A 13,233-nucleotide genomic window follows, 5' to 3' on the forward strand; every position below is an offset into this window, starting at 1 on the left:
TGCAGATGTTATACCATTAGAAAACTTGGAGAGAAGGAGTCAGGGTAGAAAAGATGAAATCAGTCACTCAGGACTTGGGAAAGCCACCTTTCCTACAGCTTCACAATCATTACATGCAGCTGAAATACTCTACACATTTATTATTCACTTCAGGTACAAAGAATTTTAAAAAGCATTTAACATCCTCCCAATTAAGTAAATATTGCAACTCATGAAATTGTCTCAGATTACTAAAGCTGTCATCTGTTGATTTTAATGTTTAAAGGGTTATTTTCAAAAAAAGAAATACAATAGCTAATTCTCACAAATCAAGAGATTATGTGTTGTATTTTGAATTACATTTGAGGGATTTTTCCATTTTTATTTAAAATCTGATTTATTTAATGGAGAAGTAGAAATATTCTTCAAGGGGTGAGAAAGAATTAAATGCATTTCTTACTTAACTGACCTAGAACCAATTACATCCTAATACATGTTCTATCATGTTACATTGGTTCAAAAACAGCACTTAAGAATAAACACACACACACACACACGCACACACACACACACAAGTCCTCTAGGACATACAGGACTTGCCTTTGGGAGCACCTGTTTGAGGGAAGTGACAAGTGGTATGCCTATTTTCCTATAGCCGTGATGCATATGGCATCTTAGGAAGGCTTTTTTAGTGCTACTTTTGTCAAAGATAATAATAAATATAATGTGTCTAATTCTGGTCCTGAGAACTAAATGGGAACATAGAAAACATCACCAAAGTTCCAAAGAAATTCACAATTAGATCAATGAGGAAAGATTACGGAAACTTAGATTATTTATCTTGGGTAAGAGACCACACTAAATAATATCCTCTAATTCAAGATTCCTACAGAGGATGGTGAACATGAACAGTTCTTGTCACTATCTTTGGAGCTGGAATTGTCTTCAGCTTCATTCTCTTCCCACTGTATATCTGCTCCTGGAATGAGATCATCCATGGCTTCTCCTGTCTGTATGATATGGTCCCTAAACCAGATCTCCCTATCCACATAGCCAATTGTCTTAGGACATCTCAAAATGTCTGAACTAGAAATAGAAAATTAAAAGTCATATCTCAGCCTTTCTGCAATACTCTCCCTACATACAAACACACTTACCACCATTACCTTCACCCTCACCACATATTTCAGAGAATGGCATTTCTACCTCCTAATCCAAACAAGGTATCTTCAACCACTCTACATTTCCAAATCCAGTCCATCATCCACATTTATTAATTCAAATTCCTTCAAATATCAGGATTCCATTATTTTATTTTCTTCATGTCCTCTGCCACTACATGATTTCCAGCCATCATTTCTTAGCTAGATTGCAGCAAGGAACTCCTAACTGGTCTCCTCTCTAATCCATTCTCTCTATATCCACTAGACTAGAGTAATAAATCCAAAATGAAAAGCTGACTATATCACTCCCCTGCCTGAAGTTACTCCACGGATGCCAACAGCTCTCTGCACCCCACACTAATATCTGCCACACCCCTTGGTCTGATCCTAAAGAAGTGTTTTCTTTTCTCTAAACCTGTTCTCTTTTTACCTCACACTGTTTCCCACTCTTTGAACATATTTCATTCTTTATCTACATATTTTCTGCTTATCTTAAAGGTTCAGGTCAGATAGTGCTTTTGGGAAACCTTACACATTCTTCTCTGTGTTGCTCTGCTCAACAAGCTAAATTAGTTATCCCATGTCTGCATCCCCACATTATGTTCTATTAATTATAGTGTATTTTAATTGTCTATTGATTTAGCTGCTTTTCCCTTTTGTCCATCAGATCCTTAAGGTCAGGAGTCTTGCATTTTTTGCCATTGAATCCAGAATGCCTGGCACACTGCCTCAGATATGAGAAGCACTCTTTAATTGTTCAATAAATAGAATGAATAAAGGACATAGATTGTAAGAATCAAGACACACAAAGGGGGTGCTTGGAAATGTTTTTGGGTGCACTAATTCAGAAAACATATTAACGTTACTGAAATGTTTTTAAATTAAATTGTATTTTGATATTGGGGACAAAGTTCTAAGTTTTCCTCCCATCCAAACAGGCTCTGAGGCAGATATTTGTTATGCAGGAAGTTTATTGAGGAGTATCCCCAGGAACAATGCCTGTAAGGTAGTGAGAGAAAGGGGACTGAACTGAAGGAGAAGGTGAACTACAAGGCACTTACAACACAGACCTCAGTTGATCCGAATGGGACCTCTGAACCTGAGATGACCCCTCACAATGGGCTCTCATCAAGGCAGTAGGGTTGGGCTTCTGTGCTCCTACATCGCCCAGTCATAAGACTCAGGTTACTGTCAGGGAGGAACCACGGCCTTGGTGAGACAGCTACTTTCAGCAGAGGCCAATTCCCATTGAGAGAATTAGTTTTGAATCATCATCAGGCAGCACTTACTAGCAACTGAGGGTTTGGATGTCTCATTTCTGAAGGGGATATCTACGTGGTACACGCAGCACCCATTTTAATTCACCCCTCAGGTCACTCAGATCCACTTAGTTCATATAATAAGTTAGTAAATTCTCACTCTCTCGGAGCAGGTCCTCGAGGATTCTAGATTATCTCTTTTCCTGTAGAAATTTACAAGAGGAAAGTTAGTGGGACAAACTATAGCTCCCAATGCAGGTGGTCTCAAGGTCACAACTGATATTCATTGTTTCCATTCTCTACACATGCCTTACCAAGACTTGCCACTTACTTACTGCAGATAAGTCTGATAAACATTATGTCGTCAAATAACAGACCAATGTGATATTCAGTAGAATGTTCAGACAGTCCAAGTTCCTTAAGAGTCCAAGACAGAAAACATAGCCCTAGGACAAGACTGTAAGTTTGTATTGTTATCTAATTCAAGTGAATGTAAATGGCTTCTGTTCCTCCTCCCTGATAAGATGAGAAGAAATGGATTTGCCAGATCAATGGCTGCCAACCATGTACTTGAAGCCTGGTTGAGTTTGTGATAGCCTTCTTTCATTCACTAGAATTTATCTGTTTTTTGCCGGGGTCAGACTTATGCTCATCACCATTTCCTTTGCTATTAGAGAGTCCAGTTCTGTAACAGCATCTTTTCAGTGAACCTTGGACAACAGAGGATGGCTACCACTGGCTTTTCAGGGATGATAATGCTCCTCTCACTAATATTTTTATTATCTGTCTGGCTCCAGGTCCTCTAGAATATGACCATCTGTTAGTTTTTCAGCCCTCTGTATACCAAGACAGTTTCTCTGAGCCTTTTGATTAGTTCATCCACTGTCTGCTACAGTAAAATTCTGGCATTTCTATTTCTTATAGAATTGGTCATCATTTTTACCAAGCTTTCAATAATCATTTTAGCAATATGTTAACACCATCTCCCAAAGTCCTTGCCAGGGTATTAAATTCTGTATCATGAGCAAGTCATCCCATGTTCATAAATTCTCCTTTATTCAACTTTCTGTTCCAACCACTTTGAACCAGCACCCTCTGGATCCAGTCCAACATATATGCTTCCAATTCCTGGAGAACATATGGCTCTTTGAGCTTCCTTCCCATAGCTGTCTCAGTATATTCTTGGTCATGTTATGTTGGAAATTGACCATAGATACTAGCTTGATGGGTTCGAGGTTAATTGAGAAAAGAAAAATAAACTGTGATTCAGTTGTAACACAGGTCTCAGCCAAACTTACAGAGAGCTTTAGCATTAAGACAGTCTTTGGGAGTTTTCCCCATCAAGACGAGGGGTTGTGGCTTTGTACTATCTATGTTGTTGAGTCACTGGATATGAACTAGCCCCTGGGAGGCAGGCATTACCTTGGAGAGGGCAGCTTCCTTCACCAGCAGTCAAGTCCAGCAGAGGGACTTAGCTGTGAGTCATCAGCAGACAACACTTCCAGTAGGTGAGGAAATAGTGCCTCAGTTCTGAAAGGGGGATCTGGGTGCCCACCAGGGCATCTACCATAGAAAATATGCCAATAAGACAAAAATTAGGAGACAAACCTTACAAACTCTGCCATTACCTCTTCTCTGGCACCTCTGAGGGGATAAACAACTCTGGTATATTGGTTGTCATTTCATGTGGTCAACATTTTTAGGAGAGTAAATAAATGGATTGTGAGATTTGTTCTTCTTGCAAAGACTTAGGTGATCACAAGAAGTGAAATGTTTGGTAGAAAATAATGGTGCCTCAAGGGTAGACCTAAGTACTTTAGTCCTCGGATCCTAGAAAGCTAGACTCTGAAAACTTCTGGCCCCTCAGAAGTTTCTGGAAGTTTTTATTCCCTATGATAGTACAATAAGCTCAAACTCTAAAAATTCTTTTGTGTCTTGGACTTAAACATTAGATTTCTTTGGTACAAGTTTTATTCATTTGCATAGCAAACAAATCTATCCTATGTTCCCAGGTCCTGGTGATTTTAAAATGTAATGCTGTACACGTATATGACTGCGCACAGCATTTTTTTTTTAAACCTGTGCGATCATAGAAAAGCAAATGACCAAAGCTGCCCACTCACATCTCAGACACCCCTTGACCTACTTAACAGACTTCTCAGAAAGTGCATATGGACTTCTTTCTCCTCACGTCATGGGATATAAAACTAAAGGCATGTATGGAGATTATTTCGAGAAAATTATTTGAGTTTCTAGTATCTTTATTATCCAGTGGAAATACAGAGGCTTGTTAACTCAAGAATACATTAAAAATGATGAAAATGTTAAATAAAATAATGTAATACAATTTAATTATCTCATTGTATTTACAAAATATTTTCCAAAGATTTTACCTTCTTTGAGCTTTTCCAGAGGAATCAGGTAAGCAGGAATTATTTTACACACATTCCTATATATGGAAACTGAGGCAAATGTTAAATTATTTTGTTAAAACTCACACAACTAATGAGAAATCCTCCAAAGGCCTGACTGTGGTCTTTTTGTATCAAAGTCAATATTGCTTAGCTGCACCAGGTAGTCATGTATAAACATGGTGTATACTTGACCTTCAAAAAAATAACTTATTTTTATGTACCTAGAAACACATTTCCCAACAGAGAATCGACAAAACAAATAAAAATTAATTTGGGTTGGGGTTTTAACTTTTTGTAAATGCAAAACACAGCCACAGATCAGAATTTCTCTCCTCTAGAGGATACCTCACTTGTTTTCATCCTTGAAGCAAACACTGTGGGAAAATTAGAAAGAGCTGGTTCAGCTGATTTAAAGTTATCTTAGCAACAACATTTCCCATGTTATGCTGAGCAGAAAATTCCTGAAGTTTCAAATTTTGCATGATGTTAGACTTTCCTGAAACATAGGGCTGTATGAGGTTTTAAAGAATTGATTGATACTTTTAAAGTTAGAGCAATTTCCATTTTTTAAAAAGGAGATCATTTCCTATCTTTTTTATCTTGAAGAGATCCTCTTCATAATGATGATTACCCTAGCTACTCAGTATTTTCTCCAGGCAAAAAAGGCACTTGAGCAGCACATCTGTAAACTTATCTCAACCCCACAGTCCACGTGGAGGCTGACTTCAAAGCAGAGAGAAGCCCTAATAAGAATGAAACACAACACACTAATAATACTTCTTAATAACAGCACCTAACAATTATACAACGCTTTGCACTTTCAAAGCATTTTACAATCATTAATTAGTTTATCCACACAACATCCCTATGACTTACGCCAGTATTATTATCCTCATTTTTAAAATGAGGAAACTAAGATCTAAAGTGATTAAGTGCCTTGCCCAAGGTCACATAATGAATCAGTAGTAGGATCTGTACTTGATTTCATAACTCTGTCTAATTTTCAGGACTGATAGAGAATGTGAAATCTTTGAGGTCCACAAATCATCTGCTTGAAATACAAACCTACTGTTCTCCCACTTGTCAATAATACCCTCCTTTCTTCATTGATTTCTATAAAACAAAAGCTAAGAAATTAAGAATCTGCCCTTTAAAATATGTAAGTATATAATAAACTCATTTAAATTAAATAAAAAGTAAAAAGGAAAGCCAGTGTGTCTGAAAATCATGTGCTCTCCGATATCCTGTCATTAGGAGAAATGTATTTGTGATGGATCCCTAAATTATGTTTTCTTTCTAGCAGAAAAGAAGTTGATAGCCCTACCACATCCTGCAGCTATAATTAATATAGACTGCTCCTTGTTCCCAAATATGACTTCTCACTAACACCAGCACCCCTACCACTAATCAAGTGAACCAATCAAAGGAGCCTACATAAATGTTTTCTCCCTATGATAGTGAAAAATCGCCTCTGGGCTCATTAAATTTGAGGATATATAAATCTAGATAAACAAAAGAAAGCTTTTTTTTTTAACTTTTGGAAATTTATCCTAATATGTTCCCTATCAGAATTGGTTAGAACAAGCTAGGATTATGTTCCAGACCAAAGAACATTCAAATCTCAATGACATAATACAAATCTATTATTTCTTGCTCATAGTACGCATCCATCTTAGGTTGGTGGGAGCAATCTGCTCCACTTTGTCTTCACTCAAAAACCCAGACTGACAGAGCCATAAACATATGGGTCACTTGGACAGGAGGAAAGAATATTCCAAATTGCACGCTAGATTTTGAAGCTTCAACATAGAAGTGGCACTTCATCCTTACTCACACTTCACTGGCCAATAGCGAATTCAAATGGGCATCAAAGTGCAATCCTACCATGTATGCGGAAGAGGAGAACCAGAATAGATGGGAATCCCAAATAATGACTACTCACCTTTCTGGTCACCAAATATTTGACACATTCCTCTTCCAGCCTACTTCCTGTCTCAAAGTGACAAATGTTAGGGCCACATAGACTTTTAGACAAAGATATGTGTTAAAAGCCAGATCGTAATTTGCTATCTTCCCTCATCCATGATGGCCACTAGCAACATTTCAAATGGTGGAGGTTCTATTGGCTGAATAAGCATGAAGCAGCATAAAGCTCCTGTCTAATCAATAGTGGAATCATAGCACGAACAAGAAACAACCTTTTGTTGTTGATTTAAGCTCTGAGATTCTGCAGTTGTTTGTTATTGCAGACTAAGCTGGCCAGTCATCTTACAAGGTAGTGTGGATTGATAACAGCCATATTTCACTCACAAAAGTCAGATGAAAAACCTCATTATCAATAAGCTCCAAAAGGAAGGGGAAAATAGGGAGTGCAAATGGGTGACAAAATTGGCCTTGATGTCCATTATGCCTAGTTATCTCTATACTCCTTTTTTTCTTTTCTCTCCCTTCCCCTCCATCCCTCCCTTCTTTCCTTCCTTTCTTCCTTCCTTCCTTCTTTCCCTCGTTTCCTCCCTCCTTCCTCCCCTCCCTCCTTCCTTCTTTCCTTCCACTCTCCCCTCCCCTTCCCTCCCTCCCTCCTTTCCTTCTTCCCCTCCCTTCCCCTCCCCTTCATTCCTTCCTTCCCTCCTTTCCACCTTCCTTCCTCCCCCCTCCTTCTTTCCCTCCCTTGCTCCCTCCCTTCCTTCCTTTTCTTGCTCTTTCTTTCTTCTTCTACTGAAGAAAAACACCAAAGTCTCCTGCAAGCAGCCTAGTTAGAGGGAGGTTTTGGAATCAGAGATGACTCTAGAGTTATGGTATAACTTTAACAGAGTTCATGGATAAAAATTTCAAAAACAAAAGCTCCCGAGACAGAATACTTGCATGGCACTGATTACCTAGAAACCACCTTGTTACTTTCTGAAGAAGCAAGCAAATGAAATAATGGTATCTTTACATAGTAATGTGCATTGCTTTTTTCCAATCCCTTGGATTTTTATGGCTATGATCATTATTTTAAGGGCTTATCATTTATTACATCTCTATGATACACTTAGCACTTTACATGCGCCTATTATTTCATATTTTATACAAGAAGTATTTTTTAAATTAAATTTACAAGTGAGAAAACTAAGGTCCCAAGGATTTGAATAGTTTTGCCGGGACAGGCAGCTAATGAGCAGCTAAGCCAATAAAGACATTCCATTTGGGTGGCACTAAAGCCTATAGACTTTCTTGGGTATCTCATTGTCTCCTTTTCAGAGGCTCTGTTATTTACCATATGAATATATTCACACTGGTTTCAAACTTTCAGCAAAGTTTCTCTCAAATTTCTGTGGTTGCAGAAATCTGGGACTCACTGTGGCATGTGAGGAGAGCTGCACGGTACAAGTCTTCAGCACCCCATGCTGAAGCCCCATGATGCCACTTTGTTTCAGAGGAGCTTGTCAAGTTCCAGATTCGCCTCCAGGGAGGAACCCTGTGAGTTATAACACATGCCACTGACTGCCCATTCCCAATATAGCAGCTAACACAGATTGAGTGGCAACAATATACTAGGTATCATTTTAAGTACTTTTCACAAGTTAACCTGGGTAATCCTCACAGCAATCCTAAGAGACATTTTTCTATAATTATCTCTAACACAGGAGAATTGAGAGGTGGGTACTTTGTTGAAGATTACACAGCAGAAATTTGAACACAGGCATCTGTACTTGACCATTCTACTATGCTGCCTTTCAAAACACACAAACAAAAGAGGTAAGGTATTATTAGGTGGTGGAAAAAACACTGTCTTAAGAGGAAGGCAACTGCCTCTTTGAATTCCTTTTTCCCTTAGCTCTGCTCATCAATTCATCCATTCAGTAAATGAGCGGATAGGGCCTTCTAAGTACCAGGCATTATTTTAAGTGCTTGGGATACACTGATGAAAAGAAAAAAAAAATCATGGGGATTGGAGGGCAGGTGTGGACCGCAGACCATTAAAGTGAGCTTTGGTTAAATCATTCAGTTACTCAGGTTGCTAGCTGCTTTATGACTTTAGTCAGGATGACATCCTTCTTTCCCTAAAAGAAGAGAGATTGAAGAAACCTTCCTTTGTTACTCCCCTTCAGTTACGAGACTCTGAAGTCTAGTTCTGTACAAATTATCACCTGCACAAGTAACCACCAAAGCATTCCTCTCCCCTCTTTCATGATTGTGAGGCTTTGCCTGAAGGAATTTGGAAACAGTGCTCTCTAACATCATCTATAAGGGCTCAGGGTTTCGGTAACAAGCAGAATTCAAATTTGGCAGAGTCTCATAGTATCTTGACTCTTACTGACTAAGGAAAGTAGCATTAAAAAAAGAAGTACTTGAGTGAGCTAGTTCTTTTAAAAGGAGAACTAGCTCTTAAAAGTAGTTATATATTACCCTTTCATTTGATTTCTAATACTCTAATGATGAATAAGCATCTGTGAAGCAACCTAGAGGAGTTTTGGATATGGTTTCTTAGTCTGCAGATAAAAGAACATTTCTTGCAGAAAAACAGAGGAGAGTGGCACACATCTATCTTTCCTACTACATACAGAATGGTTTGTGTTTACCCATAGATCAGGCATAGAATCATATTCACCACTGAGACAGCAGAATATGTTTTAAAGACACAGAGAAGGGTAAAGTCTCAAATGTAAGCTCATCACTGATACTGGAGACAGGCAAGTGATGAAGTATCACAGTGAGTCATTACTCCAAGAGGTTTCCTATAAACATTAACCAACAAAGGAGGAAAGATTGGCCACTTGGAAGCACACACTAATGACTTAGGATGAAACATAAATCATTTCAAAGAACTGTGTTGAATCTGGGAGTTAAAAGAGAGAAAGAGAGAAACAAGCAAGAAGAGTGGGTTGTCACCCAAACCAAGGTTGAGTTCTAATCATAGCCAAGAGAGTGCTGCAACTGACGATGTCAAACAAGGCAGTTCAGGTAATAAGACTGAATGATATATGACTAGGAACTTTCCAACAAATTTGATTTATCCTCCTTGAGAAATATTTGGGGACTGTAACCTAGATAAACTCTAAATTGAAATTTCTTTGCAAAGCAATAAAATTGAGACTCTCAAGTGTCTATACCTCAATTACTTTCTCCCAAGGTTTTAGAATCAAAAGAGAGATTGTACACAGTTCTGTGACTTCACAAAGTGACTAGCTGGGAACTAATGGTATTATGGGACAGCTTATTTTGAAATAGGGCTCATTTAAGCTGTTCTTAAATGAAACACCCTAGACGTTAAGATGAAATACGAAAAGTTCTTTCATAATGAAAAAATTATGGGATGTTCAGTTCATTCATCTCATTTTTGTGAGAGAGAGGAGAAAAAAGAAATTATAACAATATTAAGGCATACAATGTTCCACAGCTGAGTCCCCTAGAAGGCAGTATTTATATCATTCCAGGACCTCCTTCCAAGGTTAAGAAGCTGCAAATATCACTTAATTTTCCACTTTGTTCAAATCCTGAAAATACTGGCCCTCAAAATTCAATTACTGAGGGTGACCTTACACTTAACATTATTTCCAGGGGCTCAGAAGCCCACTTGCTCAAAATAATAATATTCACCAAAATTCATTTAAAGAGAATTTGAATTGAATCCTATGACTACAGATACTTCAGGAATAGAGGACATATAATTGGAGAAACCATCATTGTGGTGTAAGTGACCATTTTTGGCAGGGAATAAGGAAGATAGAAGGGGGATGAGTATTCTAAAGGCCTGGAAGAGATGGCTAGAAAGTGAAAACACTGATGACTAGCATTTTTAGAACAAATATTAGTTATTTCATAGCTTTGCCTAGTACCATCTAGCACAGTGCTCCAACATGACTGGGTTCAGACCACTGACGTGCTGTTTATATGGCCATGACAAAATGCTGTGACATTGCCAAGAAAGCCCCAGATAGTAAAACAAAAATACAGGATTCAAATCAACCTGAGTAATCTACCTTCATGCACACTCAATGCTCTATAAAAACCTTGGTCACACTTGTCTCTTCCTTTGCTGATAATGAATCAAAGCCACTGCCCTTTCTGGCTCTCTTCTCTATCACTGTGCCTCTCTTCACTGCAGTTATCTCCTGGTGACTGACTACTCACACCACCTTACGTACACAGAAACATTTAGTCTGCTGTCATACCTGTCCCATGTACATCTACACTGCCTCCTGCATCCACCCAGCTCTTTGTAGTTCTCTGCTTTCCTGTCTATCTCATGCATTTTCTTCTTGCATTGATTCTTAGCGTAGTTTCTTTCATCGGCTTGTTACCTAATCTGCCTGATCCCAAGCTCTGCCCCACCTATGTCTCCATATTGCTACCAGGTTAATCTTTCTAATATACACTGGCACATATTCTTCCCTGCTCCTGAAAGTCAACCAAATTATGCCTAAGCTGCTTAGCCTGAGTTTCTAGACCGGTGGGCTTCTCCACAAATCTGTACTTCATATCACCCCACCATTACCTCTATTGTTTCCTATACCTGGAACACCCTGCACCTCATTTCAGCCTCTTGAAATCTCACCTATCCTTAAATATCAAATTGTAATGGCATCCATTTGAAAAAGTAATTCCCAATTCACCCTAACTCTTATCCTCCCCATCAAAATAAATGTGATCTCTCTTCTTTGAGCCAGGATAATTTTTTTTGTTTGTTTATCTCTTGTTGCATGTGATAGGTGCTGTGACACTCCACTTGAATTCCCCTTTAGGAATGAAGGACATATTCCCCTATCTGGGGGAGAACTGCCAGAGGACACCCTGAGCTGTCAGTTGTATCTGGGAATTGATTCTGCTAAAGAAACATGCCTCATCCAAGGTCACTACTTCCAGCGACAGCTGTATCCAAGCACTGATCAATATGCAGGAATAAAAACCTGGCCCCCTTCAGCCCAACTGAAGACACTGAAGAGCCACCCCAGCCCCAGAGCTCCTGTGGGGTTAGCTGAAAACTTCACTTGGAATGCATCAAAACCTAACTTCTTTCCCTGCCCAATTATGCTCCTTCCATAGCCTTCCCTTTCCTCAGCACACACAGAGGTATTATTCTCAAGAATACTTCCAAACAAACACTCTGCATGCTCCATCTTAGAGTCAGCCTCCAAGGGAACCCAAATTGTAATACAGCACTTATACATGGTTAGTTTCCCTTCTATTGAAGTCAAGTATGCATTTATTCATACTAAATTACAAACTTTTGGAACAGGTATTGCATTTTCAAATCATATATGCCTGCAGTGTTTAGCATCAAGAGTCCAAAGTGTGTAGCACACATAAATGAATAAATGAGGGAATGAATAATTAATGCTTAAAATTAGCACCTCTGTGGTTCTGCAAGGTCTTTACACATCTAAAATATCATCAGCATGTTTTCTTTCATTGATAGTCTTTAATGAGCATTAGTTACAAATAAAGCACTGTGCTAGCTGTACTAGGGAGGATGTAGAAAAAGAAGTAATGGACTCCCTGCCCTCAGGAGGTTTATAATTTAGTCAGCAGGATAATTACAGCCATTTACAGTCATCGTTCCCAACGCTGGCTGCTCACTGGAATCACCTGAGCAATTTCAATAACTCTCAGTACTGGGCCCCACCCCAAAGATTCTGATTTAATGGGTAAGATGAGCACCAACTCCCCAGGTGATTCTAATGCGTCACCAATGTGGAGAACCACTGAAACATGAAGAGCTATGTGTTCTAAGTACCATTTTAAGCACTTAGCCCAAGTTAACTAATATAATCCTCATAACAGCATTATGAGAAAATTACTATAATTATCATCATTTTATAGACCAAGAAATGAAGGGGCAGAAGACTGAAGTAATTTGCTCAAGGTCACATAGTTAGTTAGGTGTGGATTAGACCAAACCCCAGGCTCCGAATTTATGACTCTTAACTACTCTACTTCCTCACTTCTGGAGACAGCATGAAAAGTAAGCTAATTTGTGTTGAGTAAAATTTATATGAATATTTTATTTGAAAATCGGAGGTCACACCATGGTGGAAATAACAACAACAACAATAACCTCTGACATTTTGATTCTTACTCAAATGTTAGAGTAAGAAAGAAATCTTACTTTGTTTATTAAGGGAGACTTACAATAATGATGAGTTTAGGCAGATGAGGTAAAAATAAGCTAGATCAGTAAATGACATATATTTAAACATTGGCAACTTATGGCTGTAGGTGGATTTTTATTTAATTGTTCTATAATACAAATGGAATGCTCTTTGTTCTTTCTCAAAACTCCTGTCATTCCACTAAGATCATTAATTGTATAAAAGTTATTTTAGGATACTCTCTTTCATATCCAAAAACAAGTAACAATAAGCAAAGAAAGAGGATAACTGAAAGTCAGTGAGCCAGAGGAAAACACTGGGGGTAGTTAAAATCTCCACTGTGTTT

General features: G+C 38.4%; 1 protein-coding gene and 1 long non-coding RNA gene across 6 annotated transcripts in view; both read right to left on the minus strand.

The window, feature by feature from the left end:
* The window catches only part of MACROD2 (mono-ADP ribosylhydrolase 2), a 2,124,972-nt gene that overhangs the window by 1,445,248 nt on the left and 666,491 nt on the right, over nucleotides 1-13,233 (minus strand). The gene's annotated exons all lie outside the window — the stretch shown is intronic.
* Nucleotides 760-5,794, minus strand: LOC140710363 (uncharacterized). The gene is made up of 4 exons (XR_012091343.1): nucleotides 4,900-5,794; nucleotides 3,824-3,964; nucleotides 2,562-2,604; nucleotides 760-1,060 (listed from the first exon to the last, which is right to left on the minus strand). It is a non-coding gene; the product is annotated as an uncharacterized lncRNA (long non-coding RNA).

The sequence above is a fragment of the Chlorocebus sabaeus genome, chromosome 2 (genome assembly GCF_047675955.1).
Source record: "Chlorocebus sabaeus isolate Y175 chromosome 2, mChlSab1.0.hap1, whole genome shotgun sequence".
Classification (NCBI taxonomy): domain Eukaryota; kingdom Metazoa; phylum Chordata; class Mammalia; order Primates; family Cercopithecidae; genus Chlorocebus; species Chlorocebus sabaeus.